Source organism: Berghia stephanieae, chromosome 2, assembly GCF_034508935.2.
Source record: "Berghia stephanieae isolate SIO BIC M18660-M18661 chromosome 2, UCSD_Bste_1.3, whole genome shotgun sequence".
Taxonomy (NCBI): Eukaryota; Metazoa; Mollusca; class Gastropoda; order Nudibranchia; family Aeolidiidae; genus Berghia; species Berghia stephanieae.
In genome coordinates this window covers 42,923,467-42,938,595 of record NC_088361.1, presented here as the reverse complement: position 1 = coordinate 42,938,595, position 15,129 = coordinate 42,923,467, and the positions used below count along the sequence as shown (strand labels likewise).

The following is a 15,129-nucleotide window of genomic DNA, read 5'->3' as shown; positions in this document are numbered from 1 at the left end:
GGCTTGGGACCCTTGCAAAGCACTTTGAGAACGTTTAGTGGATATTGCACTATATAAAAGCTCAATGTTTTTTTTTAACAATACAAACACATATTACACACACATACACACGCGCACACACACACAAATACAAACACAGGCATAATCACATATGCGATCGCTTTTAATATTAAATGAGGAAAAAAAACCTTAATTATTGTACATCACAATCTTTTATGTCATTCCATTCAAAATCTTCCTCTGCCTATTTATTTACTATTTATAAAAAGCAGTCTATTTGCTCAAAGCGCTTGTTGCACTTAATACTTCCCGTGATAAACTTGCTCGAACTCTTTGTCTTTTGAACACAACACAACACCATTATGTACATATAGCAAATATGTATATAATTAAGCGTCATTAGCACAAATTATATTGATTGAAAACGGTTCGTTTGATTTTCTGTTTTATATCTTGAATTTCCCAGGTCCTCATACTGAGATGTAGCAATCCAGGAACACTCAAGGTTAATTTTTTTCCTCTCTCACAGAACACCGCAATGTATCCTACGGTTTTATACAAGCAAATTTTTATCCGTCACTGTTTCTGACAATCATTGTATGAATTTTAAAAATAATTATTCTATAATGAACTAGTCATTTGGGGGTTCCGATAATTCAATATGTAGAGCACTCGCTTCATGCGCAAAGGGACCGAGATCGACCTTGGGTGCAATCGAGATATTTTTTTCTGACCTCTTTCCGCCCAGAAGTAATTGGGTAGCTGGGTCTGTTAAATCCGACGGAAAGTACATGTGGAAGGCTAGCGTCCTATGAAATTGATAGCAAGAAATTGTTGTTGTCAGTTTTATCCTTTAGAAACTAGGATAAACTCCGAATCTATGGGTCTAACGGCTCTGAATGAACAAATCTTTCAAGACTTATCACGACAAATAAGACATTAAGATAGTGGAATGACAACTCCATATCTACAACACATTTTATAGTCACGGTTTCGTCTGCTATTTCACTGAAGAAGGGATGGAACTCTGAAAAACCTTGAGTGTTGAAACGTTATTAAGGAGACATTACTGAACGTTTTCAAACGCTATTTTGGGAATAGGGGGAAGGACGTATAACATTGATTGTAATCATGTATATTATGGTATATTTATGTGTGTGGGAGGCTTGGATCTTTAAAAACAAAAACAAAAAATAATACTAAGAATAAAAACACCAATTCGGATATTAACCTTCATTACAAACAATAAACACATACAATGTATAGTAAATAACTAATAATGTGAAATAGCTTAAGATAGAAAATAAAAATAGGCGTCAGGCGTAACACCGCAAAGGAGACATTCGGGGCTCAATAAAAAAAATATATGTGGCAGACAGGGCTTGAACCATGTTCCACTAGTATTGATTCAATGCCTAATCCACACTCCCGTTACGCTCATAATTATAATCACTGAAGCCCGAATATTTGGGTAACAGAATATATCACAATAAACAAACAACCAGACAAACACAAGGAAAATCACACAAACTGTGCAGGGGAAATTCTTGGGAATCCAAAGATAGTACAGGACATCGTGATTGGTGGTACAGTTAGTCACGTGATGTAATACAACCGGGAGTCTACGATAAGCCAGTGCTATCCATTCCACGTCTTACATGTCAGACCATAATTGATATGAATATCAGATACAGAGAGGGGGTGAGGGGGAGGGGAGAGAGAGAGAGAGAGAGAGAGAGAGAGAGAGAGAGAGAGAGAGAAAGGAAGAGAGAGAGAGGAGGAGGAAGAGAAAGAGAGAGAGAGAGAGAGAGAGAGAGAGAGAGAGAGAGAGAGGGCGAACAGAAAGATAGAGAGAGGGAGAATGGGAGAGAAAGAGACATAAACAGAAAGACAGACAGAGAGAGAGAGAGAGAGAGAGAGAGAGAGAGAGAGAGAGAGAGAGAGGCGTGGAAGGAAAGGGAACGGACGTCTGATAATGCTAACGGTACCGACACCTTGATGATAGAGACTTTCGTTTATGAAATAGATTAATTCTAGTGGTCAGTGGGGTTGGATATGATATCACGAACCTATTTGTAAAGGGAAAAAAGGTCAAGTCAGCGTATTCTTATGATATGAATAATCGTATCATTATGGATTCATTAAAATCAGAATGTTTGTCCAGGCATCGACATGTTCAGTGGGCGGCCGGGGGGGGGGGGGGGGGAGATAACCCGATAGCTCAGTTGGTAGAGTTCTCGCTTCACACGCAAAGGTACCAAGATCGATCTCAGGTGCAGTCGAGATATTTTTCCTACCCCCCTCCCCCTCCTCCCTGTTCACCCAGCAGTAATTGGGCAGTTTGGTCTATTAGATCTGGCAGAAAGTACTTTGCGATAAATTGACATCCTATAACAGTGAAGAAAGCAACTGCTAATGTCTGTTTGACTCTATGGTAGCCGTGATAAACTCCGGCTTCATTTGAATTTTATGGCTCTTGAGGAAAAGGTGATTCATTTGGAGGAAGGAAACAATTGAACGGAATGCTGGTTGCTAGAACTTCACCTAGATGTTATATAATTTAATGATTCCTATGGAAAAAAATTGGAGTAATTAGCAGCATTAATAGATTTATATTTATTTAAAATCAATTGCTTCACTCTGGATTGTCGTTTAAAAAAATCAGCGCCTCGTGATTTACGGCGAGATTATTGCTCAAAGCCACATAGTGCGAGGTGTTATGTCACAGCTGGTCGGCCCCTAAAACCATTGAGCCATGTGAATTTCTTGATTTAAGCCCTAATAATAATAATAATAATAATAATAATAATAATAATAATAATAATAATAATAATAATAATGATAATGATAATAATAATAATAATAATAATAATAATAGTAATGATAATAATAATAATAATAATAATAATAATAATAATAATAATAATAATAATAGTAATAATAATAATAATAATAATAATAATAATAATAATAATAATAATAATAATAATAATAATAATAATAATAATAATAACAATAATAATAATAATAATAATAATAATAAGCATATTTATATAGCGCCTTTCGTCGAAACCTCAAAGCGCTAAATAAAATATAAAAATAATATAATAATAAATGCATTTGGGATAAAGTGCTACAGAAAGATCCGAAGATTCCCATGGACTTCCAAGACATCAAAGAAGTGCGTCTTGGATTATAACCTCATGACAACCATCAAGAAATTGAAGCTAACATACGTTGGCTACATTAAAAGACACGCTACAATACAAAAGCTTTCCATGGAGGGTATTTGCGAGGGCAAACGGAGCAGAGGAAAGTCAAGGAGAAGAGGGCTTGATGGGAGCACCAACAACAAAAGCAGGACGCAAGGCACAGTTGAAAACCAAAAAGGAGTTCCTTAGGGAGGAGCCGTTCAACAAGGATCTGCCTTAAAGAAGAAGACTATAATACATTAGGCATTGCGTTTACCTCATTTGGAACTTTCTCTTTTCTAGCCTCCTGTTTTACTCCTAAGATTATCCAGCTGAACAAGTGCATGAAAGGTGCCAGACAAAGCAAAAAAGAAAAACAAAATAAAATAAAAACCATCTCAAAAACCATCAGTCAATCTCTACTGGGGATCGACCCTAAGACCGTCTGATTATCCATCGATCTTTGCCAGCAAGTTGCTTTTCCCAATTATTGGTCTCAATTGTCATTTTGGACCGCAATGATTCCAAAAGCCTTTATTGTGATTTGGATGCTTCTGGTAAATTTTCTCAATATGCCCAATTTCTCTCTCATTTCTCTCTTATATTTTTGTAGGAGATTGAACAACTTGTTGTTTAGGTTTTTAAATTTTTTGTTTTGGTTTATTTTGGGTTCTTTTGTTTCCTATTTTTAAACAAGTAAATGCGATTGTTTGTCATCATATAACACAAGCGTCTAATATTAAAATTATCTGTTTGAGGAACTGCCCCATTAATAAGAAAACATTACACCATATAAATATTTGCCTTGCATTCTACCCATATTTTTGTCCAAATATTGAGAAAATTATTATGACAATGAACTCTGCACACTAATCAGGCTAATGAATTCCTTGTTCTGTTGACTCACGAGAAATCAATGAAAGCAAGCAAAGGTCAGCTGTCCGAAATCTAAGGCGATATTCTTTAAGAGGTATTCTCTGGGATGTGTATTTCCATTATTTAATGTGTGATGCTTGCTAAAACAAGTGTAGTCATTAGCAAATAGCATACGCTTTATTTTATTATCTATTAGTCTACAGTACATGATGAAATGCCGGACTGAAGAATTATCTTTATTCTAAGTTTTGTCATTCGTGCTCGTCTAAAGCAGCTGATTTTCAATAATTCCCCCGTGTGATTAGCCTCTAGAATCACGATGTGGAACAAAATGCCAAAGTTCATCTCAGTTTCTGCAGTGTTGAAAGGAGAATAAAAATGTATTGCTATCCTTTGGACAAGACGCTCGTGCATTGAAATGTATTTTCAATTGATAGTACAAAAACATAACCTAACCATAAAGGGAGTGTAGACAAACAATGTAGATTTTGTGCACTCGTGTTAGATTCTCGAGATAATTGAATGTCCAACACCTCCCCCCCCCCCTCCTCTTTTTTTGTTTTGTTGGAAACACAACCTTTCACAACAGATGTTACATGTCTAGATGATCAAATAAAGGAAATAAGGTGTGCTTAGATTTCCTTGATTACTCACACGCCCATGTTTACAAAGTCAGTTTTATCAATATGGAAACGATTCGACAGCGACAGCTTCTAGAGTTACAACGATACTGCCGTACTCTGGGAAAACGTATACTTAAAACATTTGGCCAGAAAACTTGTCCTTCAAATATCGATCGATTTAAATGACCCTCATCTTGGCAAAACTCTCAAACCTGGGACTTCGCAAATATGGATTTTTCCAGAGAACGACAGAATGTTATGCTGCTATACTGTTCTATCCCACTTTTTATAAGCAACAACAAACATACTTTCATAATTGGAATGATGGGTGGATAAATTATTGTGACTCACTTTATGCTGTCGTTATTATTATTATTATTATTATTATTATTATTATTATTATTATTATTATTATTATTATTATTATTATTATTATTTTTATTATTATCATTATTATTATTATTATTATTATTATTATTATTATTATTATTATTATTATTATTATTATCATTATTATTGTTATTATCATTATTGCTGATGATAATGATGATGATGATGATGATGATGATGATGATGATGATGATGATGATGATAATGATGATGATGATGATGATAAAGATCTGAAAAAGTATGTATTAAATAACAGTGGTAGACTAATCAAGGAGGAAAACAACAAGAAAAAAAAACTATCCTAAGAAATCAGTCTTCCTCGACTGGGGATCGAACCTTAGACCTCCTGATTACTGGTAATTCGCAGCATTTGGTGTCATCCCAACATAATAACAAATTGTCAGCATCTCTCTCTTGTCTCGCCTAAGATTGGTGGTTCACAGAAAATGAAATGATAGGCCTTTCTTCCAACCGACAACAACAGCAGGTGCTGTGTCATAATTCAAACAATGACATGATTGTATTATTATGTCATCCAGCCCTTAAGGAAAGGGTAATAGACTTCAACAGTCGTAACGTCACTTCCTTCCTAATGACGTATGGTAACTTAGTAACACTGGCTCTAAACTATCGGAACAATGGCTGACGCCGTATGAAATATTTCTCCGGCGAGCTTTAACGCGTATCCAGAGGAAAAAAACCCCATCAATTTGATCATGGTTTGACTTTTACACATTCTGATCACAAGGCATATGAAAAGGGAATGAAAAGTTCTCGCCAGCATGAAGAATAAAAAGTAATGATTGTCTATGTTTAGAACCAAGATGGCCGCCGTTGCCGGGCGCGTGACATCAGAATACTGAATCCAATTGATATAAAGCTGATTTACGTGAACGTGAACGCCCTCAACCGTTCATATTAGAGTGAGAGACAAAATGAAAATATTATGATAGCCCGTACGTATACACTGACAAAATCATTTTATAATAGCCCGTACGTATACACTGACAAAATCATTTTATAATAGCCCGTACGTATACACTGACAAAATCATTGTATAATAGCCCGTACGTATACACTGACAAAATCATTTTATAATAGCCCGTACGTATACACTGACAAAATCATTTTATAATAGCCCGTACGTATACACTGGCAAAATCATTTTATAATAGCCCGTACGTATACACTGACAAAATCATTTTATAATAGCCCGTACGTATACACTGACAAAATCATTTTATAATAGCCCGTACGTATACACTGACAAAATCATTTTATAATAGCCCGTACGTATACACTGACAAAATCATTTTATAATAACCCATACGTATACACTGACAAAATCATTTTATAATAGCCCGTACGTATACACTGACAAAATCATTTTATAATAGCCCGTACGTATACACTGACAAAATCATTTTATAATAGCCCGTACGTATACGCTGCCGCATTCTGGAAAAAAAAATACACGTAAAAAATTTGGGGCAGAAAATTTGTCCTTCAAATTATGTAAATCGATTAAAATGACCCTTACTTTGGTGAAAACTCTCAAACCAGAGAGTTCGTGAAAGTCCCAGGTTTGAGAGTGTTTGCCGAAATGAGGGTTATTATAATCGATCGGTATTTGAAGGACGAGTTTTCTGGACAAAATTTAAATACGTGTTTTTCCAGAGTACGCTAAGACAGGATCTTCATGATTTATGGCAATAGGAAGGGAACTTATTAAAATAATGACTGACAGGGGAAAATGATGTTGGTGGAGATGTTGGCGTAGATGTTGGAGTAGAGTTATTGAATCAAAACATGATTCCATTTTACCAGTTTTAACCAGTTAGGCTAACTGCCGTACTCGATCCCCAGTCGAGGTAGACTGATTTTTTGGGATGGTTTTTTTTTTTTTTTTTTGTCTTGTATTTTTCTTTCTTGTTTTGTCTGGCACCTTACATAATATACTCGTACACTTGTTCAGATCTTCATTTTATCAGTTATAATTTTTAAATCAATTTAAACATTTGATTATAATTCTGCTAAGATATTTTTTTTTTACCAAAGTCGTCCTTCAGATCGATTTGGCCCATGGAGCCGGAGTGGGGTGTATCCCGGTTTCTATAGCGCTGGTCTATCGCAAAGTACTTTCCGCCACATTTAACAGACTCAGCTCCCATTCATTGCTGGGTGGTGGACAGGGTGGTCAGAAAAAATCTCGACTACTCCCGGGATCGATATTGGCCCCTTTGCATGTGAAGCGAGTACTTTACCAACTGAACTAACGGGACCCCCCAAGAGATTTACCAATTCCTTCTAAAGATTCAAGTTGATCACCTCGAACGTTATCTAGCTACTTATTATTGGCGTTTGTTTATTTGCATGAAATTTACTTGCTTAGGAAACGTTCAGGACGGACAATGAAAACATTTTACATCGAATCAAAAAATTATAATAATTCTGTTGTCCCTTTTCTGACTAATTCAATTCTCGTTTTTCCCCTTTTCTAAAAAACAAAACAAAACAAAAACAAAGTTCTAGGTCGTACGATATATAGATTATCTTTCTATTCTTGGCTTCCAGTTGAGAAACGTGTAGAATATAAAGATATGTAGGCGACTATTGTTTTTAGATCACTGCACTCTGATTGTTCTGAATACATTAATGACATGCTTAAATTCTACGTCCCATCCAGAAATCTGAGACCAAAGTCTGATAATCACATACTTGTGAAGCCAAAAATGACTCGCAAAATTGACGAGCATGCGTTTGAATATTCGGCACCCTTATCTGGAACTCCCTTCCAAGAAATATCAGAGTCATTAATGTTGCAGAATTCTTTTTAATATGTAACTCTGTAGAATAATATTGCTTCGTTCCATATTGCATGTTTGAGTGGTTGTACGTTTGAGTGAAAGTTGCCATGCTTTGAGCTTGTTGATATACGGGGTAAGGCGCTTTAAAAAAACCATATTATTATTATTATTATTATTATTATTATTATTATTATTATTATTATTATTATTATTATCATCATTATTATTAGATCCATCAAGTTGGATTAAAATTTTGCCAGAAAATACAAAACATAGTCCTAACAATATATTTTTACAAATTAGACCATTCTATTCACCGTGAACAATAAATACATTTGTTTAAAGTCGATTCGTTTCCCCTAATAATTTATGTATGTTTGTCTTTAATTATGGCGCATCTGGTATCGCTAGAATGTCTAATAATATAACATCCCATTTGTTCTTTGTTCCTATCAAATTACGGGTCAGATAAATAAGTGTGTGTGTGTGTGTGTGTGTGTGTGTGTGTGTGTGTTTGTGTGATTGTAAATAAATTATAAATAAATTAATTCTCTTTATTTATCCTAAGGGGAATATTTTCTTTTCGGATCTATTCCGAGGGAAGACTGGAATAAGACCAGGCTTCAGCCGCAGTACAGGGCCGCAAAGTGAGCTAACGTTAGGCGACTTGCTCAAGGCCACAAAGCGCGGTGAGTATTAGAACCAGGTACCTTTCGGGTTCGAAGCAAAGACCGTACCGCTGAGCCACACTGTCCTTTATTTTCTTTTCTTTCTTTCTTTTTTAAATAATAAATAATGTGTAGTGTATCTAATGTATGGTGTGCAAAAGAATAATGTATGGAGTTATATTATTGCATCCAATTATTCTATTTGGTTTGTTATATTTTCATAGATTCAAGAATAGGGTTTTATCGACGTATACATATATGCAGGTCTGACATCCGAACTCGCTTATGGGCCGAGTTTAACATTGTTTTAATGGACAATATTTTCCATCATTTATTTTAGATTTCCATTACAACAATAAGCCCATAAGGTTATCAGACCTCCATATAAGTGCATGTCGGGTTAAATCATTCGATTTTTAAATCGAAATCGGTGATTTATTGATCTCAAGAAAAGAACTAGTCGACTCACTCTTTGGCTCTCAAGTCAATGGAACTCACGATATCGGTCAAAAATCGGTTAATGTTGCATTTTATAGAGTAATTTTACTCCCATAACCAAACCGCTATCAGACGATGTCTTGTCATTAATCTCCTGAGATTTATGGTAAGCAGTTAAGTAAAATCATCAGTGCTTCCCGCCATATAATGGTAATTAATAAAAAGAACGATATTGACGTCACACATCTCTTTGTTATTGTTTTTAGACAGCCAATTTGGTGAAGATCTTACTAAATTACTGTACATCGCATTCTGACTATAAACTTTCAAGGTTACACATACGTATGTGTTGGTACGTCCTCTCCGACTGTTGGATGTTGTGAGCATTTTATCTAAACGAATAACATCAATAACAGAGCAATTATACTGCGTACTCTGAAAAAAAAAACGTATTTAAAATTGTAGCCAGAAAACTCTCAAACTTAGGACTTACTTAAAAGAAGTCCCAGGTTTGAAAGTTTTTAACAAGATGAGGGTCCTTATTAAAAGATTAATATTTGAATGGCAATTTTTGTGCCCTAGATGATTCAAACGTAATTTTACAAAGATAAAGATCTGAACACGTGTGTACGAAAGGTGCCAGAAAAGCAAGAAAGAAATATACAAGGAAAAAAGAAACCAACCCAAAAACTCAGTCTACCTGGACTGAGGTTCCAATCTCAGACCTTCTGATTACCATTACACAATTTTACACAGTACGACAGTTTAAGAGCGCTGAAATATAGTACTCTCTTTATAAGTCGATGTAGGCGTTTTTTGCGCTTACAAATTTTGTGTGTTGGTGACGATTCTTTTGGCTGGCAGAATTGGTGATTTTACTTAAACGCATACCATCAAGTTACGATATATTATGCGCCATTGCCTCAAAACAATGTGATAATATATTATGCTGACAATTAGAAGACAAACTGGTAGGAATAATGTATTGAGGATGGTTATGACCCGGATACATTATTAACCAGCTAACTCTCGCACTTAGGAAACATGCGTCTTAAAAAAATTGGCCAGAAAACTCGTCCACCAAATATCGGTCGATTTAAATGACATTCATCCTGAGAAAACTCTCAAACTTGGGACTTCGAGAAGTCCCAGGTTTGAGACTTTTTGTCATGATGAAGTTCATTTAAATCGATCGATATTTGAAAGACATGTTTTCTGGCCAAATTTTTAGATACGTGTGTTTCCAGAGCACATCAGTTTACTGGTTAATATTAAACAATAACTCGTTAGTCCGGGACATTCCATTGCAACAATCTATGGTATGAATTCGGACATTACCCAGGTTACTATGGTTACTGAGGAGGATCCTATCAATAGCTCATAATTTGGTAGAACACTACGTTAGAAGCAATATTCAAGATTTTATTTTCTAATACTCCAGCCCCATAATATTGTTACATAAAGTGATCCTAAACTGCTAGAATTTGTGGACTGTAAAAATAAAAAAATTATTAAAGAATAAAAATGGATATAATAGCTTTGAAAAAGAACAAAATAGAAAATACGGAACGTTTCGGGCTCAAACCTCATTTTCAGCCATTAAAAAAATAACCAATAAAACATTAACTTGAAAGCTAATCGGACAGGCAGGGAAATATTTTGCTTGTCATGTGCACAAGTAAAAGGATCTTGAAACATTTCAAGAACATTTTACTTGTGACAAGACATGCCAGATATGTCTCTATATGTCTGGATTTTAAGCGATATATTAATGTTTTATTAGGAGGGGTTTATTGCCTGAATGAGGGTTTCAAATAGCAGAAAACTTTCCGTTTTGACGTATTTTGTTATTTTTCGATGCTGCTGAATTCGGGGTTTTTTGTACATTACCCTGTACACAGAGCAGTGATTGGGTAGCTGGATGTGTTGCATCGGGTGGGAAGTACTTTGTAATGGTCTATTGTCGCACCACAAGTCATCTTTGTATTTATTCGGTGACTTAGTAAGAAGACACTTTGTCCATGGAGGGGTTTTTCGGTTTTTATCATTTTATCGCAATAAATAACAATGTGAAATTGAATGTAGGGTTCAATTTTAAATACAAAAAACAGATAAATGGGCGTTTCGGGTTACCCCTTTATCAACAAAACAGGATTAATGAAACAACTACAGAGACGAATGAGATAATGTACTAGTGGCGTTATCTGTTTTTGTATAGTAAATTGAAGCTTACATTCACATTGTTATTTATTTCTTCGAGCTTCGAGCAGCACCATTTACTTTATTTATTTTAGCGCATAATCCTGAGTCTAAATTATATAAAGTAAGATTGGGTTTTGGTAAGTAATTATAATGTCTCTCACGCGAAGTAGTGACCTCTTGAAGTTCATTTTGTTAATTAACGTCTTAAAACCATTTAGTCCTTTAATCCTACTGTCATCCAATATGGGTATTAGTCCATGCTCATAATATGATATTATAATCAATACTTTTTCCTCTCAACGGTTGCTCATAACCATCATGCTAATGGCGCCGGAGTTTGTCCCGTTTTCTGTAACGACGTAGTAGGGACATTTACAAATGCTCGATGCCCTTTATATAGGACGCTAGTCTATGTTAAAACGTTTTTCGCCAGATCTAATAGCCACCTCGCCCATCCTTGATGGGTCAGAGCGAATTCTCTACTTAAAAACTAGAATTGATTCTGTTCTCTTTAATACAGCAATACTAAATGACATTTACATAGCGCAATTTTAATATTACATAGTGTTGGATGCATTTTTAAAATCTTGAGCATTTAGATAGAGAAATTTTCACTAAATACTAAACGTTCTCAAAACGCGTTATAAAGGGTCCCTAGCCAACAACAATACTTAACAAGTAGAACGAGATATAACACTTGTTAGGCGACATTACATTTGCTTGTGATTGTTTGCTCGTAGCTCAAATTCTCTTCCAGCTAATCCATACGGAGCCCAACACAATCCATCCATGATGATAAAAGCTACTAGACACAGTCAAATTATTCCATACAAAAGTTATTCCCAATTATGGGAATTGTTATCGAAAATTTCTTGGTCGTTTAAAGCACAAATCAAACAAGTTTTAAACCATAAATCCCACACTGACATTCTCGCATTTTTGTGTTCGGATTATTATTAACCAGAGTCTCTGGCAACACCCAAAAAAAAAAGGAAAGAAATAGAGAGGGGGAGAGGAGAAAGAAAGAAAGGAAATGAAAGCAAAAAACAAAGTGTATCCACTGGATTTTGTACCTAGATTTGTTTATATTCAAGAGCAAGTGAAATTTCATAAAGTAAGTGATGTATGATTGATAGTCGGTAAGGTTAAATACCGTAAATCGACTATGCAGCAATCAATACGTATTTTTTTTAACTTTAAAAAAAATGATGAAAATGCAGCATCAACGGGTATTTAAATATCTATACCTTTCGATTTTTTTTTAAAAAAAGGTCTCACAAAAAAAAATTGGTGTTTGTTTTAGTTTGCTTGTTTGTTTGTTTGTTTGTTTGTTTGTTTGTTTGTTTGTTTATGTTTGTATGATTTTTACTTTGTGGTGTTTTTATTTTAATTTCGAGGAGGGGGGGGGGAGAGGGGGTCTGTTAGTTTGATTAATGGAAAAGCAATTTCCAATCTGCCAAGCTGAGGCCTGGAAAAAAGTTCCAGAAAAATAGTACTTAAAGGAATGATATTATATATATATATATATATATTTATATATACAAATATATATTATATATATATATATATATATATATATAAACATTTGAAATATAATTAAGATAGTTTGACTTCTACAACGTTGTTATCGAGCGTTGCTCTCATCAGGAAGTGGAAGTGAAAGTAGATTATTGTGTTTTCGTATTTTTATAGATTCGTGTTTATGGAGGTTCGTAATTACATAAAAGGTGTTTGCATGAGGAAGTTAGTTCGTTTCTTCTGTTGAGTGTTGCTATGTTCGGTTTAGTGGAAGAAAAATTCTTCATCATCACTAAACCGAACATAGCAACACTCAACAGAAGAAACGAACTAACTTCCTCATGCAGACATAGAAACAAACACCTTTTATGTAATTACGAACCTCCATAAACACGAATCTATAAAAATACGAAAACACAATAATCTACTTTCACTTCCACTTCCTGATGAGAGCAACGCTCGATAACAACGTTGTAGAAGTCAAACTATCTTAATTATATTTCAAATGTTTATAAATAGCTCCTTTTATACTAAAGTTGAGCACTATTATTTCATGGTTTTTGTTTTATAATTTATATATATATATATATATATATATATATATATATATATATATATATATATATATATATAATGATGCCATGGATTTAGGTAATATACAGTATCTGTCAGCTAGATATAACGTACCAAGACACACAACTATGTGTAACCTTGAAGGTTTATAGTCTGATTAATAATGATATAATTTAGTGTCAGCTTATCAGCAAAATGGCTGTCTAAAACATTAACTCTCTCGAGTTCACCCTCATTGAAAATCGAACACATTTGTTCGATTTTCCTCCATGCATATGAACTCGAGAGAGTTAACAAAGAGCTGAGTGACGTCGATTTCGTTCCTTCTATAATATACTATCTTACCTCTTATGATAACTATCGTCAGAGTGCTATCTCAAGATTACAATGCTCTGACGATAGTTATCGACCATACACACCATATAGGCAAAAGAGACGTTATCAAAGTTATTTTAAAACAACGCTTTAAAAAAAAAACAATTATTCTTTTTTTAAAACATTTTCCAATGATCCTTGCGTTAGTACATTGTGATAAATGCTTTTCAAACTGGAGGGCTAATTTAAGCTTATTGTATTATCTAGGAGTCCATGCCTGCTCCATCCGCTTCCTCCCATTACCCAAAATACCAATTAAAGACGAAATGGAGACCGTATCCCCATGACCTCTAGGATCCTATTTGAGCCGATGCCTCCATTATTAATTATTTATTTAAACTAGATTTTAAACGCAATAAAAAGAAAAGAGGAGATATTTGATCCATAAGTTCAATTTGTTACAGTGTCCGAAGAAATAGATGAAAATAAAATAATTTTATAGGCTAAGTGGTCAGAATGTGATAATTTACACATTATTAAAACTGTGTATATCTACATGTATTGATTTGTTTTGTTTCGTTTGTTTTTGCTTTTGTTTTATGTCGTTTATGTTTTGTTTTGGTTTGCTTTTGCTTTTAGATTTTTTGGAAAGAAAACATACTTTCTTCAATGGAAGGATACATTATTTTACTTTTAATTGATTGAGTTTAAAATTTACATCTAGACATTCGCCTCATCCCGACATAATAGCGTTTTGATACGATTAGTCAGATATATAATATTATATGCAACTGAACAAACTCGATAAACCTGCCAAAACTGATCTATAAGATTTGTGTGACTACAATTGGCCGTAATTTGTTGGAAGGTGACAATGAATGATTGCAAGGTATATTATATCTTAAAAGGGGTAGAGATAAAAAAAATAATCTTTATACTTACGTGATTAGAGAGACGTGTGTGAATATTAATCCGATGGTGTAATGAGGATAATATTGTTGAATTAATGAGCGTTTTATTCTTAGACCCGCCCACTCAGTTATAATAGAGTGCCAATAACAGAAGACAGGTGGTGTTTGTGGTTTTGTAGTAGTGGAGAGTGGAGGTGATGATGGCGGAGGTGATTCTACCCGTGAGACTCCGCCGCGGTCTGTCGCGTGTTTTGCATGCGTCAAATAAGACGCCTTTATCTGCAGCGCGATGAACGAAACTGCTGCGGCTAGTAGTTATCTGGCACCTTAAGTCGTGAAGGGAAAGTGAGAGTCCTAGTGAGAATGATAACAAGGGTACATGCGGAAAGATATGGAGGAGATTTGGGTCAGATTAGAAGTAGGAGGAGTACACCGGAGCATACTCAATGTCTCAATCGTTTCTATGTTATATGTTTGTGATGAGAATATTGGCTATTAAGCTTAACTGCTGGTCAAAATTACTTCGCGATGGTGGTGAACGAATCGGCGATCTCAAGAAGTGGGTGAGAGAGGGATCTAGAAATGACTTTGGGTTTGAAACGAATATTTTTGTGTTC

The 15,129-nt window shown here is 34.7% G+C and overlaps 1 protein-coding gene across 2 annotated transcripts in view; it reads right to left on the bottom strand.

The window, feature by feature from the left end:
- The window catches only part of LOC144964926 (calcitonin receptor-like), a 231,953-nt gene extending 217,079 nt beyond the window's left edge, over positions 1 to 14,874 (bottom strand). For both annotated transcript variants that reach the window (XM_078899721.1, XM_078899722.1), the window contains exon 1: positions 14,544 to 14,874. The gene's annotated coding sequence lies outside the window, so the exon portion shown is untranslated. The remainder of the gene's footprint in view (positions 1 to 14,543) is intronic.
- Between the last annotated feature and the right edge of the window lie 255 nt (positions 14,875 to 15,129).